This window comes from Petaurus breviceps, unplaced genomic scaffold, assembly GCF_028583685.1.
Source record: "Petaurus breviceps papuanus isolate PSGF00001 unplaced genomic scaffold, PetGlider_PUasm1.0 90686, whole genome shotgun sequence".
NCBI lineage: Eukaryota > Metazoa > Chordata > Mammalia > Diprotodontia > Petauridae > Petaurus > Petaurus breviceps.
In genome coordinates, this window is record NW_027187309.1 from 11,220,852 (window position 1) to 11,235,719 (window position 14,868).

Consider the following 14,868-nt stretch of genomic DNA (forward strand, 5'->3'; position numbering starts at 1 on the left):
TCTTTCTTTCTTTCTTTCTTTCTTTCTTTCTTTCTTTCTTTCTTTCTCTATCATCTGTCTTCTGTAATATTATAATTAGATCTTCCAAATCCTCCCCTTTCCCATATCATCTGATATTCTCCCTTGGTGTATAAATATGATCCAAACATCAAAAGCAATAGAGTCTTTAAAAAAACGTGTGAGACACTCATGTTTAATAATGTAATGTGATCCTGACACAGGCATTTACTGTGTGATTCTGGGAGATTCAATTAACATCTCTGAGCCTCAAGCTCTTCATCTATGAAATTAAGATATTAATACTTTCACTACCTGTTTTTCAAATGTGGTTATGAGAAAAACATTCTAGAGATCTCAACATTGAATGTTTTCTTGTGACTATAATGCCATAATTGTGATGATGAATCACAAAAATATCTAGTGTATTAATTGTATTTTCTTGATCTATTATTAGTTTTTGACAAACTATAATATTGCTTGGGATTTCTATAAGATTAGAATAAAGTTAGTCATATGATAAATGCCACATAAATACTTGATTTTAGATGCTACCTTTTGGGAAAGACACTACTAAACTGGAAAACATTTGTGGAAGGGGGCCCTAGAAAAGAAAGGACCTTTCCTATAGAAAGCATTTGGAGGAACCAGGGATGTTTAGTTTGGAGAATAGTTCTCTCAGGAAAACAACATCACTAACAATCTATCCATCCATTTATTTATCTATCTATTTGAAGGGGATTGTCCATTTGGAAAATGGAATAGATACATTCTGCCTAGCCCCTGTGGGTAGAACAAGTAGTAGTAGGTAGAAGTTATAGAGAATTAAATGTAGGCTTGATATGTCTACGAATAGCTAGGTATCACTTGGTTTATGCCACAGGGACTGACAATATTGATTAATTTCTGCCTTTTACCAGCAATTTTCCCAGGGTTTGTTACTCTGAAGTTGCCTGACTCTTCAATAGGGGAGTTAGATTCCTTAATTCTCACATTCATTAACTTTTTATCTAAACCAAAGCTACCACTTTGGGAACATAGAAAGAAGCCAAGAAAAGCTACCATTCAACTAGCCATCCAGAAGTCCCCACATCTTCTACCTGGTATGGCACTCAGTGTGATTAACTTTTCCAGATCAGCAATAAAATGGTGAGGAGGGGGAAGAGAAGAAGGAGTCAGCCCAGGAATGAGTTATACACACAATCAGGCAGAATGTATCTTCTTTGCATGTTCATTTTTTGTTTTTTGTTTTGCTTAGTTTTGGTTTTGTTTAATTTTATTTTGTTTCAAAGTTCCCCTTTGTATGCTCCAAGGAAGAGGTGGGGTGAGAAGTATCATATAAAGAAAAACCTCCTGAAAACTAAAGCTATATGAAAGGAACAGTTTACAGCTAAAAAGAGATGAAATCTTCAAACAACGGCTAGATGATTATGTATCCATTATGTCATGGAGGTACATATGGCCTCATAACTGTCACTTGCTTGGAAAACCTTTTACCAATACAACAAAGCACCGCAGTTGCAAACAACCACTTGCAAATAGTGTTTGCCAGAAGAAATTTCATCCCTCCACTGAGAAACAAATGCTCATGCTATATATTTCCCCTTTTGCTCAGAATGTTGGATTTCCCACATTTCTAGACCTTGTATAACAGATTATTCAAAAGTTTCAGAACATAAACACATCCAACCATGGTTGAGAAAGAATTGTTCACATTTAGTAGATTTAAAAAAGAGATAAGACAGTTTAAAGAAGGGCCATAAGTGACTTTCTTGAGGTCTTGAAATGAATTTTGAGAGGAAGCCAGAAAAAATAAAGTACTATCTTCAGTTTCCCTTTGTTAACCACCACCTCCCCCACACTTTGTCCATTAACTTGGTTCAATCTTCAATAGTGACATTGTTTTTATCTGTAGAAGTGGAACAAAAATTCAGCCAAAAAGAAATAAGCTTTCAATGTTGTAAATGGTTACTTATCAATTGATTCTAATAGAGACATGCACATATAATTTAACCAAATACATAGCCTTCAGATCCAGAGAACAGTTAACACTTAAAGGATTTTGCAATTAACATTTAGGCACTACTACATGTTCATAATTATACCATGGAAAGTTTTTGGAGAATGAGTAAATAACCAAAAGATGTTATAAACTTTAATGTTGCTTTTGTTGATAAAGCTTTGATGATGTAAGCACACTTATACAAAAAGAACCCTGAACAATTTATTTTGTATGACTTCAATTTCACTATTTTAAATGGAGGAATTTACACCAAGGGCATATACTTTGAATCAGAAAAATAAATAGCTAAATGTGATGCTCAAATTTTATATGAGTTGCATGAAAGGAATTTATTAGAAAAAAGTGACTCACTAAAATCCCATGGCTTGGGAAGTAATTACACTATTTAATACAAAGAAAATGTTTCATGATATTTAATAATTGTTTACTTGAAACAAAAATATATTTGACAAAATATAAAATATGATTGTAGTACTTTATCTCAATTTACATCATGTTCTCTAAAATGTTGCCATGCTTCATTAAAGTACATATAGTCTTTGTTTTCTGGAGTCCCTTAGTCATTTGGTATTGGAATCTCACAATTGTTTGTCTAGAGTTTCTAGTTCAAGAATCTTAAATGTGTTTGGTTTAAAAAAACCTCATGAGGGGCGGCCAGGTGGCTCAGCAAGTAAGAGCACCGGCTCCAGTGTCGGGATGACCTGAATCAAATCCGGCCTCAGATACTCAGCACCACACCCAGAAATAACTGGCCGTATAACCTTGAGCAAGTTACTTAACCCCTATTGCTTAAAAAAAAAAAAAAAAAAACCTCATGTTACTTTAAATTAAACATGGATACTATATAATGGCAATTATAGTATATTTATACAATTGGAGGAGTGAAAGGGCTATGGGTTATTCCCAGTTATAGTTAAATACAAATCATTTATAGCTAGTTACAACTTATTTTCAATTTATATTCCACCTATTTGCCAAAGGACAGTTTGAGTCCACTTACAAAATTAACCATATATTAAATAGGACAAGTAAGAATAAAAACAGAACAGAGACCATTGCAAATGAGCAGAGGGAGTTGGTATTACAAGGCCCCTGAAGTGAGCTAATTATTTTCTAATGGTGTGGTAGAGAGAATACCAGAAGTAGAATACTGAAATCAGGAAACTGAGGTTTTAGTTCTGATTCCTTCACTAATTATATGACTATGAGCAAGTCACTTTCCATTTCTGAGTCTCAATTTACTTTTATGTAAATTCAAATTCCCTTACTACTCTGATATTTTATCATTTTCTGACAACTGGGCACAGATTTTGACATTTATATGCCTGTCAACTAATGGAAGCAGATTACAAAATTTTCATTGCTTTAAAAGAGAATATACAAAATTCATCTGAAGAGACAAAATTTTTCTTCTAATTAAAGTCAAATATAAATTGTCATGTAGATCATTCTCTAAGCACCCTGTGCTCCTGATTTATGAGTGTTAACCATTTCTAACTGGATCCATATCTGCCCTCTGGACATTTTCTGGGTATGTTGTCAAGTACATTCCCCCCAAGACTCCTCCCATTTTACCGGATTGTTCTGGAAGCAGTAATTAAATCAACACTACTAGTCTTAGAAAGGATATGTCAACCAGCACTGTGTAGAACTACACTCACTGTCCCTGTGACTTCCCAAACCAAAACTCCCTCCCCAAATATTTGCAGTCTTTTACTTCTAGAATATAAATCTTTGAGGGCAGAGACTCTTACTTTGTATCATTCAGGACCCAAAGGATGACCAAGTGGGGAGTGACCTGGAACCTATTGTTGGTGAATCAATGAGAGCCAGAGTAATTTGGGTTTAAGGAGTGGTCCTTAAAGAAAAAAAAGGTTTCAGCATCAAAATTTACATTATTTTTCCCTTTTTTCAGTCAAACTGAGACCTGTTAAAGACCTTACCTAAAAAAAAAACCAAGGTCTCCCACTGCATCCAAGGCCATCTCCAGATCTATAGCTCACCACTGGACCCATATGACTCTGGAAGAGAAGTGGGGCTTTGAGAAGAGGTGACTTTGTATAGCCCTCCCTCATTTAAATCCATTTCACTTGAAAGTCATGGCATCATCTCCCTAATATCATTGTTCTCTTCAAGAATGAAGGACAATAAACAACAAGAGGTTAAGTGACCTACCCAGACCCTAGGTAGGACTTAGACTCTGCCTCTGCTGACTCAAAGACCAGTTTCCCATTCACCATGCCATTCTACAACAAAGGTAACCAGTAGCAGAATGATTTCTGTAGCTCATGGTTGTCATGAACTGATTTGTCATTTCAAATATCTTTAGTTTCCTGTCTTCTTTTCTCCTTGGCATATATTGAAAGACAGTATTATTAAAGGCAAACCAGTGTTACTTGTATCTTGATCAATTTGAAATGATATCCTCAGCCAGAAACAGGATTGTAATAAGATCTTCATGTGCTTATCTTTTGGTGTGCTTTCTCTTCATATCATCCATGTACTATATATTTTGGGTCTTAAATAAACAGCCTTTTCTCCTAGAGAATCTCTAGTCTTCTGTGTTAAATATCCTATGGTCCTCTTCAAAAATGAAGGATTAACAACAACATGATATATTAAAAAACAATTTATCTATTTCTAATTTGCTATGATTCTTTTATTTTTTAATCATATTTCTTTTATACATGGTATTTGTAGAAGAAGGTGTCCAAGGGTCTAGTAAAAATTAAAACCCTACTGGTAGAGTATGAAAATTTTGCTGGATCTGTGTTCACGAGACCTGATTTCAAATTTCAGTAGTGACATCAACCAGTTAAGTGAAGAGTTTAATCATTTAACATCTTTGAGCCTGGGTTTCCCCATTTTTTTGGAGGCAGAGTTAAGTGACTTGCTCAGGATCACACAATGATTAAGTGTCGAGGCCATATTTGAACTCAGCTGGTGCTTTATTCACCGGGCCACCCATCTGCCCCTGGTTTCCCCAACTTTAAAATGGAAACAGCGATATTTTGTGTTACCTCATGGAGTTTGTATGAGGAAAATATTTTATTGGCCTTACAAGCCTATGTATAGGTGGGATAGTTATATGAGTCAGAGTGTACACCTGTCTATGTATATACAATGTGGCTAAGATAGAACTTTGCTAATCAATTACTTTCTTTGACTAAATGACAAAGCATATGCATATCACTCAACAAAACCTTAAAATGAAAACCATCTGTACACTATGGAAGGGAAAAGGAAAAGAAAGGGAGGATATTTTCCTAATCCTTACCTGTAAATTCATTCTATTCAATCAGTTGGTCAACGAGCATTTATTAAGTTCTTATTATGTGCCAACCACTGTATGAAACATTAGGGATACAAAAAAAGGTTTAAAAAACATACACAACACATCAGTCTGTGTTCTCAAAGAGCTCGCAGCTGGCTAGCTTTGAACTGGGCATGAGAATTGGCATAAAAGACATCATCCAAAAGATGTATGATTAAACATGGTGGTGGGCCATTCTTATAGAAAAAGAAGGGAATAACAGAGAGTTCTCACATCCCTGAAATATTAAAGGACACATAGGAGGGACCATAACATGTTGGGTGGATCCTATAGGGAGTATTTATGGGACAATGCAAATAATAATCCCAAAGGATGAGAAGAAACAGATGAGTTAAAACCTGTATCATTGGAAGCATAGAAACCTCATCCAATAGAATTGCTGTCTTCCCAATGGTGATACAATCAATCTTAGCCTAACAAATAACACTTTACTGACAAACTCCCTATAGATATCAATAGATTTTACCCTCTCTTCACCTTACAGAACTTTCACCAATCTGGATGACCTTTTCCACCATCTATGCCTCCAGCTGCATCTTCATTTCATGTGGAGACCTTCTACCACCAAAGCCCTCCCCAAGGTTAGGAGCCTAACTTTAGCCCTTCACAAATAGAGATACTAAAGACAAAGACATCCCCTCCCTTTTTTTGACCCAGAGCTCTCAAATGTACTATGAGAGAGAAATGTCCCGTTTTTAATCAGAGAGTAAACATTTATTAAGTGCCCACTATGTGTCAGGCACTGTGCTAGGTATTGATGATACAAAAATAATTTTTTAAAAGTCCCTATCCTCAATCTCATAAGCTAATGAATTATTACCTCATGTCCATAGTTCAGAAGTTATCTAAATTTGGGGGGCATTCAGAGATATTAGGTACTCAGTATTGGAGCTTTAAAGGAGCTCAGGGCTCAGAAGAGTTAGGTTGCTCAAAGTTGAGGACTACATAGTACTATTTCAGCCACCTAATGAGTTAAATAGGCTTTTGTGAGCTGGTCTGGGAACTCAACCAACTTTTATAACACTGTTTGTATGGGGAAATCTGTTCCAAGTTCCAAACAACTGACATACAATCAGACTTTTGGAACACAACCTATTCATAAGCTGGGGACTACCTTACTGATTTCTCAAACTTGCTGGACATTAGCCAATGGGTGTGTCTAATGTTGACATAAACATAATGTTCTGACATTTGCCATAATATAGTAATAGACTTAGCCTCAGTCTCTTCCTACTTCATTATGCCTTCCCTAACTATCCCAGTCCACAGTGATATCTCTCCCTTCTGAATGTCTTCCTATAATACTAATTTTCTGGACCATTCATGTGAGCTAAATGACTTGTGTATTACTATTAACTGTCTTTTCATATCTATACATCTTGTCTCTCCAACACGATTTAAGCACTTTGAATGCAAGAACAATGTTTTTTTTTATTTTCTTGGTTTTGCTTAAAGCATGAAATGAAATTCTTTATATATAAGATGTTTAATGAAATTCTGTTTATGATGTTGTGTTTTATAACTAGATAAAAATCTAATGATAGTAATTTTATGGGGGCCAGGATTAAAGCTTAAGTCTTAACTTGATTTGAATAATACACATCCATTCTACTTGATTCCAGAATCTATAATTTCATCAGTGTTAGAAATGCCTTGTATATGATCTTCCTCCACACAACAGAAATTATAATCTATCCATGACCTAGCATATAAGCCTTGGGGGATAGGGGAGGGGGTCTGAGGCACATAGAGACTTGCCCAGGGTCACAGTTAGTAACTTTTAGAGTGAAGACTTAAAGATAGCTATATCTTTCTCTCTCCAAGTCCAGCACTCTATCCACTCCACCACCACACTGAATAAAGACAAATTTTGTTCCCATAAAATAGATTTCTATAGTATTTATTGTCTGTACCAGTATTAATTTTTTGGTTATTGAATACTATAGTGATTTCTACTGCTATTTAATTATTTCCCCAAAGAATATCCACTCAATCTACTAAATTATAAGTTGTCTGAAGACAGGGATCATGCTTTATACTTCTTCAGTATTAATTACAATGCATGGTAAAGAGCTGAGAAAACATAGTAGTACCATAATAAATATTTATTAAGTAGATTTCAATTGGGATGATTTAATTAAACTGAATGTTCAGATTAATTCTCTCTTCTGGTCTAAATGAATGGAACCATACAAAACACAATATCCAGTCACTTTGTGTAAAATAGGTGGAGAAGAATCATTCTCACATGTGAGTTAACTAGTCAGTTGTTCAGAATATTTGGTTTCCCTTATCTAGTAACATAAAAGTGACTGTATACTACGGAATATTTCAGTCTTTTATTATTGAAAATATGGATGATTTCTGAAATCGTGTTCTTGATAGAATCATAAGAATTTGTTAACAGACAGCATGAAAAATACAAGTCACAATGGATGTAACCTCTTCTAATTACAAGCAGGAGAATTCTTCTATATTATAAAACTAAGAAAAAAACAAAAACAAAAACAAGGCCAACCCTCTTCAAAAAAGGTCCCTGAAGCCAGCACAGAATTTCTATTTTTGAAGCATCTTATTACCACCAGGTAGAATATAAAACCACAAAGAAGCAAGGAAGAGCTAGTTAAAACACTCACCATCACTTTACCAGTCTCCCAAAGTTATTGGCAAAGGACTGAAACCTCTAAAATGTGGAATTTTATTTAAAATATTTTATTAGATCTCCAAGTCCCTGGAGTTAGAGGCAGTCGGAGGAAGACATTGGAAGCTAGAGCTTCAGTACCAAAATACAACCAGAATTGATGTGTTTTTGTGGAGACTGGGAGGTATAATTTTAAAATTATGGGGTTAATTTGCTTTTCTATCTTAAATGGCCCCTGAGAAGGGTAATGTAATTGATCACTCAGTCACAGTGATGAAAAGGTTCTGGTAGAAAGCCAGTTCTTGTCTCCTCTTGTAAATTCTTCTGTTGGGTCAGGGAAGCAATTGGCTCTTATGTGATTTCCTCTAGGCTTGCTGGCTATTTCCTGGACACAGTAGATTTCTGGTTATCACCCTTTGTTCTCAGCTCTGACAATCTAAGACATTTCATAAAAAATGAACCAAAACAAAAAGCCCTCAGCAATAACATTTTCTGAAGCATCCAGGATTATAATGATAGTGTGTCAAGACTAAAGTTGAATTACGATACTGTTCCTGTCTCATGTAGAAAGGCAAGAGCTAGCAAATTTTGAATATATCATAATCCTGAGTTTATCAGGATTTTAAAGGGAAGAAATTTGATGTAACAATAATTACAGTAAATTAAAGCATTCATTGAGCTAGTTAAATTTTATTTGAATAATAACTATAATCATTCCAAAGTTGAAAGATGAATTAAAATTGGGACCAGAGTTGAGGTCCTTTCAAATTGTAAAGAGGAGGAAGATTATCTTCAGGGTCCCCAGCATCCTTTTACCCATCATTAGAATTCCTAATGCATTCATATAGTGTCTCCCAATACCTATTGAGGGATACTATAAATATCTAATCCAATCCAATTGCCCTACTAGGTGCATGGGACTGTACAAAGCACTGGAAATTTAAAGACAAAAGTCCCTGTCCTTAAGGAGCTTATAGTCTATAGGCAAGATTCAACCTGTAAACAAATAAGAATACTTATAATCATTTAAAGTGGAAGAGAGCACTTCAAGGGTGGGTGGGGAACCTGAGGTCCAGAGGCCACAAGAGGTCTTTTAGATGTTTAGGTATGGCCTTTTTACTGAGTCCAAGTTTTATCAAACAAATCCTTTTTAGGGGATTTGTTCTGTGCTGTTGGGATTCAGTTAAAGGGCTGTATTTGAGGATCTAGATGGCTACTTGTGTCCTTGGAGCCACAGGTTCCTCATCCCTGAGGCATCAGGAAAGGCTTCCTATAGGTGTGGCATGTGAGTTAAATTTTGAAAAAAGCCAGGATTCTAAGAGAAAGAAGGAGGGAAGGAAAGAAGCATCTATATAGTGCCTACTACATGGCAAGCACTTTCCTAAGTGCTTTATATATATTATCTCATTTGATCCTCACAACAACCCTGAAAAATAACTGTTTTACACTTGAGGGAAACTGAAACAGAGGTTAAATGACTTCTAGCATCATACAGCTAATAAGAATCTGAGGTCACATTTGAACTCAGGTCTTCCTGACTTCAGGATCCAGAATGCTAGAATTAATGGAGGTTAGCAAGGGGACATTACCCTGGAAAGGCAGGCTGTAGATATCTTGTGAAGAGCTTTAAAAGTCAAGTTGAGGAGTTTGTGTTATCCTAGAGGCAATGGAGAGGTACTAAAAGCTCTTAGAGGGGAAAGTGACATGGTCTGACTTGTGCTTCAGGAAGATTATTTTTCAATTTGTGCAGAGCATAGATTGGAGTGAAAAGAGACTGAAAACTTATTCATACTAAAGTGTACAACTGTTAGTAATTTAGACTTTCATTTTAACTAAGATCAAGGATTCAGAATGAAGAAATGGAGTTCAAATAGTAGAATTTCAGACACTCGATAAGAGATAGGGAAGGGATTTCAGAGGAAAAGCAAATCACTGAATAAGCTCAAACATCAAGCTAACCCTGCTCAAGGCTTCATTTGTGCTCACAAAATGGAAAATTGGTTTTCCACTCCTATCAGTAGATTTATAGAAATTAAATAGGCATACAATTTCTACCAGCACATAAATCAGTTTTAAAACCATTTAGGGGCTTGGGGAGAAAGATTAGTTTCTTAGTCTTTAAAATTAAACATTAAATTATATTCCCTGTGGATAATATGTACTATATCATATGGGCAGAGAAAAGGATCAAATGGGCCTAAACAAAGCATAAATGTGTAAAGATGACTTAAAGCATAAATCTTAGAGCTACAAAGTAGAGTGAGAAGACTATGTTCAATTCTTAGCAAAGTCTCACATTAGGAGAATGGATAACCCTTGAAATTAAAAAAAAAAAAAACTCTACTCAGGAAACCCAGCATTATTTTTTAAAATTATTAAAAAAAAATCCATGTTGTATTTCTTTACTACATTTCACAACATTAACTTTATATGAAAAACAGTGGTGACAGCGAAGCAGTTCAACTAACACTGAGTGCACTGTCATAATACAAAATCACTACTGTTTTTAAAGGTTTAGAAACAGATGTGATTCCATTTCTTTTGGATTTGCAAACGTTTTTTTACATGAAACAATTTTATATAGAAGGATATAGATCAATCTATTTTTAAAAATTTGTTTTGGAATTGTTCTAGTGTTACATGGAGCTTCTAATCTATATATGCATATACATATAATAGTGTGCTTCTTTCTGACTTTGGCAAATTTTTAGGTTGTAAGGGACAGTGACAGATCAATTTGGCTTTAAATGGCTGATTTGCAAAGCTAAAACACAGCTGGGAATGATGAGTTTGCCCCCAGGGCATAGACTGCCTCATTACTTCATTTCCTTGCTACTTATTTACATAAGTCCAACAGGGAAAAAAATTAGTTTTAAAAAACTGGGGAACTCTGAGCTCCTAAACTATTTATTGATTTTTGGGCAAATGGCCATAGCCTTTAGCAATGAAGATTTAGGAAATTATTGGGTAGTCACCATAAGTTAGATTGAGGTCTCTTCACTGAGGAAACCAAAAGCAGGAAGGATTGTTTAAAAGGAGAGTTTGTATCATACTGTTCTGTCATCTGTTTCCCAAAAGGTTGTCACTAGTTTAAGGGTCTCAGCACCTTTCTGGAAACGAACACCATAATCCCAGCTGAGGGTTTTAATTAAACATTAAGTTGGAAGTATCAGAATCTATAACTTTCTTACAGAAATCACCCAACTTCAGCAGAGGAACATTCCACCATGTTAATAGTGGAGACTTTCTGTCAAGAAAGTATAGTTAAGACAAGATAGCTTTTGAGGAACTAGCCTAATCCAGTAGCAGGAGAGCTGGGGCCAGCAGCAGAGAGACGCAGCAGCCCAGTACCTTGTCCATCAGTGATGACTGTTCAAGAGAGAGAAAAGACCCTATTGTAAGTTACTTTGGTTATTTATTTTTTCTATGTTTTCCTCACTATTATTGTGCTTTTTATTTATGTCCCCTCTCTGCCCATGGCTCTTATGTGTACTGGTAAGTAAGTATGTCCTGGGTTTTTTGGAGGAATGTTTTGTAATTATTTTTCTTGCTATTCTATTTGAGTGAATGTCTTTTAAAAAAAATAAATTTTTGTTACATCTTTTGCTTTTTAAAAACATCACTAGAACTTCTCTCATTATTCTCCCTGCCAGAAAGTCACCCCATATAACAGATAATATTTTAATGAAAAAATTTAAAAAGAGCAAGAGAAGAAAAAAAAATAAAACAAATCTATATTTTGAATAAGATTGAACATATATGCAATGTAACACACTTGGGGACTTTCTAGTATTCACAAATAAGTGGGTGAGGGCTACTTTTCATTTGTCTTCTTTCAGACCATGCTTTTCTTTATAATTTTGAAACATTTATTTTTTATTGTGGATATGATGGGATACCTGGGGTCTATGTCAATTTGTGAAACCAACTTGTAAAACCAATCTGTGACTTTGTAACTGCACTTTGTTTTGTAAAGTTGTAACTGCAATTTGTCCTTTCCCACCCTTGAGCTCTGCCCCTTCTCCCTATCCCACACTCCACCTAGGCAACACCCTGTGACCCCTTTGTTCTTACTTAATCTCTTCATTTCTTCTGGGCCTGGCCCACACCCTCCTTTGTCCTAGCCTCACTTTTATATTAATCTCCGTTTCTTCACCTGTAAAAGAGAGACAATAGCACTAACCTCACAGAGCTGTTGGAAGAGTCACATGAGAAAATAAATATACCTTAACAAGCTATATAAATGTCATCTTTTTTAAAAATTATTTTTGTCCCAACCTTTCCTTGTGATGTTTTTTTCTTCTAATCGTGCATTTCCCTCTGATAATCTCATCCCCAAATATTTATTTCCCAAATTTTGATTTTTCCTTGATTTTATCCTAACTATAGGCAACTCTGAATAAGTTTCATGTTTTCTTTTCAATTTTCTTCCTTGTTCTTCCTCCTTCTGCTGTTGCTGCCATAGTAGCAGATTTTTTCTTGTTTTTCCATATCATAATGGCAGCATTGTTGGAAATGTATAGTTGCTGGTGATTTCAAAAGGGAAATTGTATCACAGTTTACTGAGAATAAAAGAATATTGGAGCTGAATGGGGACCTTTAAGATAATCTTGTCCAAACCATTCTGGAAAGTAATATGCAATCATGCCCCCAGAATTTATTAAACTATGGATACCCTTTGACCCAGCAATATCACTACCAGGGCTATATAACAAAGAGAGTTTAAAAAAAGAAAGAAAGGAAAATGCATATGTGCAGAAATGTAGCTCTTTTTGTACCAACAAAGAATCAGAAACAAGGGGGGTATCCATCAATTGGGGAATAGCTGAATAAATTATGATATAAGAATGTAATGGAACATTACTGTTATAAGAAATGATGAACAGAACTGTTTGAGAGATACTTGGCAAGTATAAACTGTGTATAAACTGAGACAGAATGAAGTGGGAAGAACCAGCACTTTATATAACAACATTGCAAAAACAAACTACTTTGAAAGGCATAATCTCTGATCAATGAAATGGCCAACCATGAGTACAGAGGAACAATGATGAAACATGCTACCCACCTCCTGACGGAGAGCTGATGGACTCCTGTGAAGAATGAGATACACATACATATACATGCACACACATGCATGCATTCACTCACACACACATACACACATCAGCATGAACACTGCAGGAATTTGTATTGTTTGACTCCTATGCATAATGAGACATACATATTTTTCAACATAGACTCTGTGGGAATTTGTATTGTTTGACTATGTATATTTGTTATAAAGATTTTGTTTTTCTTTTTTCCCCAGCATGGAAATAGGAAGGGAGAGAAAAAAATATATTTTTATTCATTGAAAAGCAAAATATAAGTGGGTTACTCTTTCTAAATTTATAGATGAAGAACTGAGGCCTGGTGAAGTCAGCTGACACAAGTCTCCAAATCTCCTTCTCTTTACTTTCCTTTCAGGATCATAGGGGGGGAAATTACTATTTATATCATTAGCACAAATAACAACTTTAAGTCAGAAAATGCTTTCTATTTTATACTGGGAAATAATAATAATAATAAAAAGATATCTTGCATTTATATAGATCATTATTGCTGTCAAAGTTCTTTTGCATTCAAAATGCTATATATGCAAAAATTAAATATATTTCTTTCTAGTGTTTCTATATGGGCCACTAGGTGACATAGTGGTTGGAGCATCAGGCCTGGAGTAGTTCAAATCCAGCCTCAGACACTTACTAGCTATGTGACCCTGAGCAAGACACTTAATCTTGTTTGCCTTCATTTCCTCATATGTAAAATGACCTGGAGAAGGAAATGGCAAACCACTTCAATATCTTTGCCAAGAAAACCCCAAATGGGTTCACAAAGAGTTGGACACAACCGCAAAATGAACAACAAATGCTTCTACATAGAATAGATATTTTAAATTCTTGCTGAGCTGAATTGAATCTTCAAAATTTTACTTTCAAATCTATTTTTCACTAGACAATCTTTTGGGGCAGGTATCATTTCCCTATTTTACAAAGGAGAACAAATTCTCATAGACCAAGTCACCATACTTGGCCTAGTTGAAACTGCAGCTCCTTCAGACTCTGAGTTCAGTCTCTTTTGTGAATTCCTTGACTCCAGTTTTCATAACTGAAATAATCATAGAAATGAAATTTTATACTTTAAAACCACAAAAATGACATTGCAGAGTCACACAATAAAGCTCTATCATCTTGAAACTGACCTTCAGTATGCGTATGGTATGTTCTTGAATGCTGCTGTTTATCCACAAATACATCATCAGCAGGTATATGTATAATGTCTAAGTTCAAGAACATGGAACTCAATTGCCTACTGAAATCTTATGTTCTATAACTCCTTCCTCCCTGCAAATCCCCCAAATTACACACACACACACTTCATTCCTAGCCATGTGTATCTATACAGTGTTGTTTATATAATTTTTAAAAGCCCATATGAATGCTATTTTATAATCTAAAAACTTACCTGGTACTTTACAATTATTTGATTTTAATTAGTTTTTTTCCTTAAATGACGAGCACTTTTCGTAAGTTCACCCAGGTTTTTTTTTTCCAGTTAGTTTATGTGAATAGAGTTTTCATGTGCAAAATCCACAAAAGCTTACATGAACAGATACAAAGCATTCAGTTGAATGTATTGTTTTTAAGTCCTAAGAGCAAAGTTAGAGTCAACACCAAAGGCTAACTCACATTAAAAAAAAGCACCCACAAAAGCCCCCAATCTTTTGTATTGTAATACTTCAGTTGTGTTGCCTCTATTTTCCTTGCTTTTAGTGTGACTTGTTTCTATATGTGTTTTTCACTTAAAGGAAACATTTCTCTCTTTTCATCT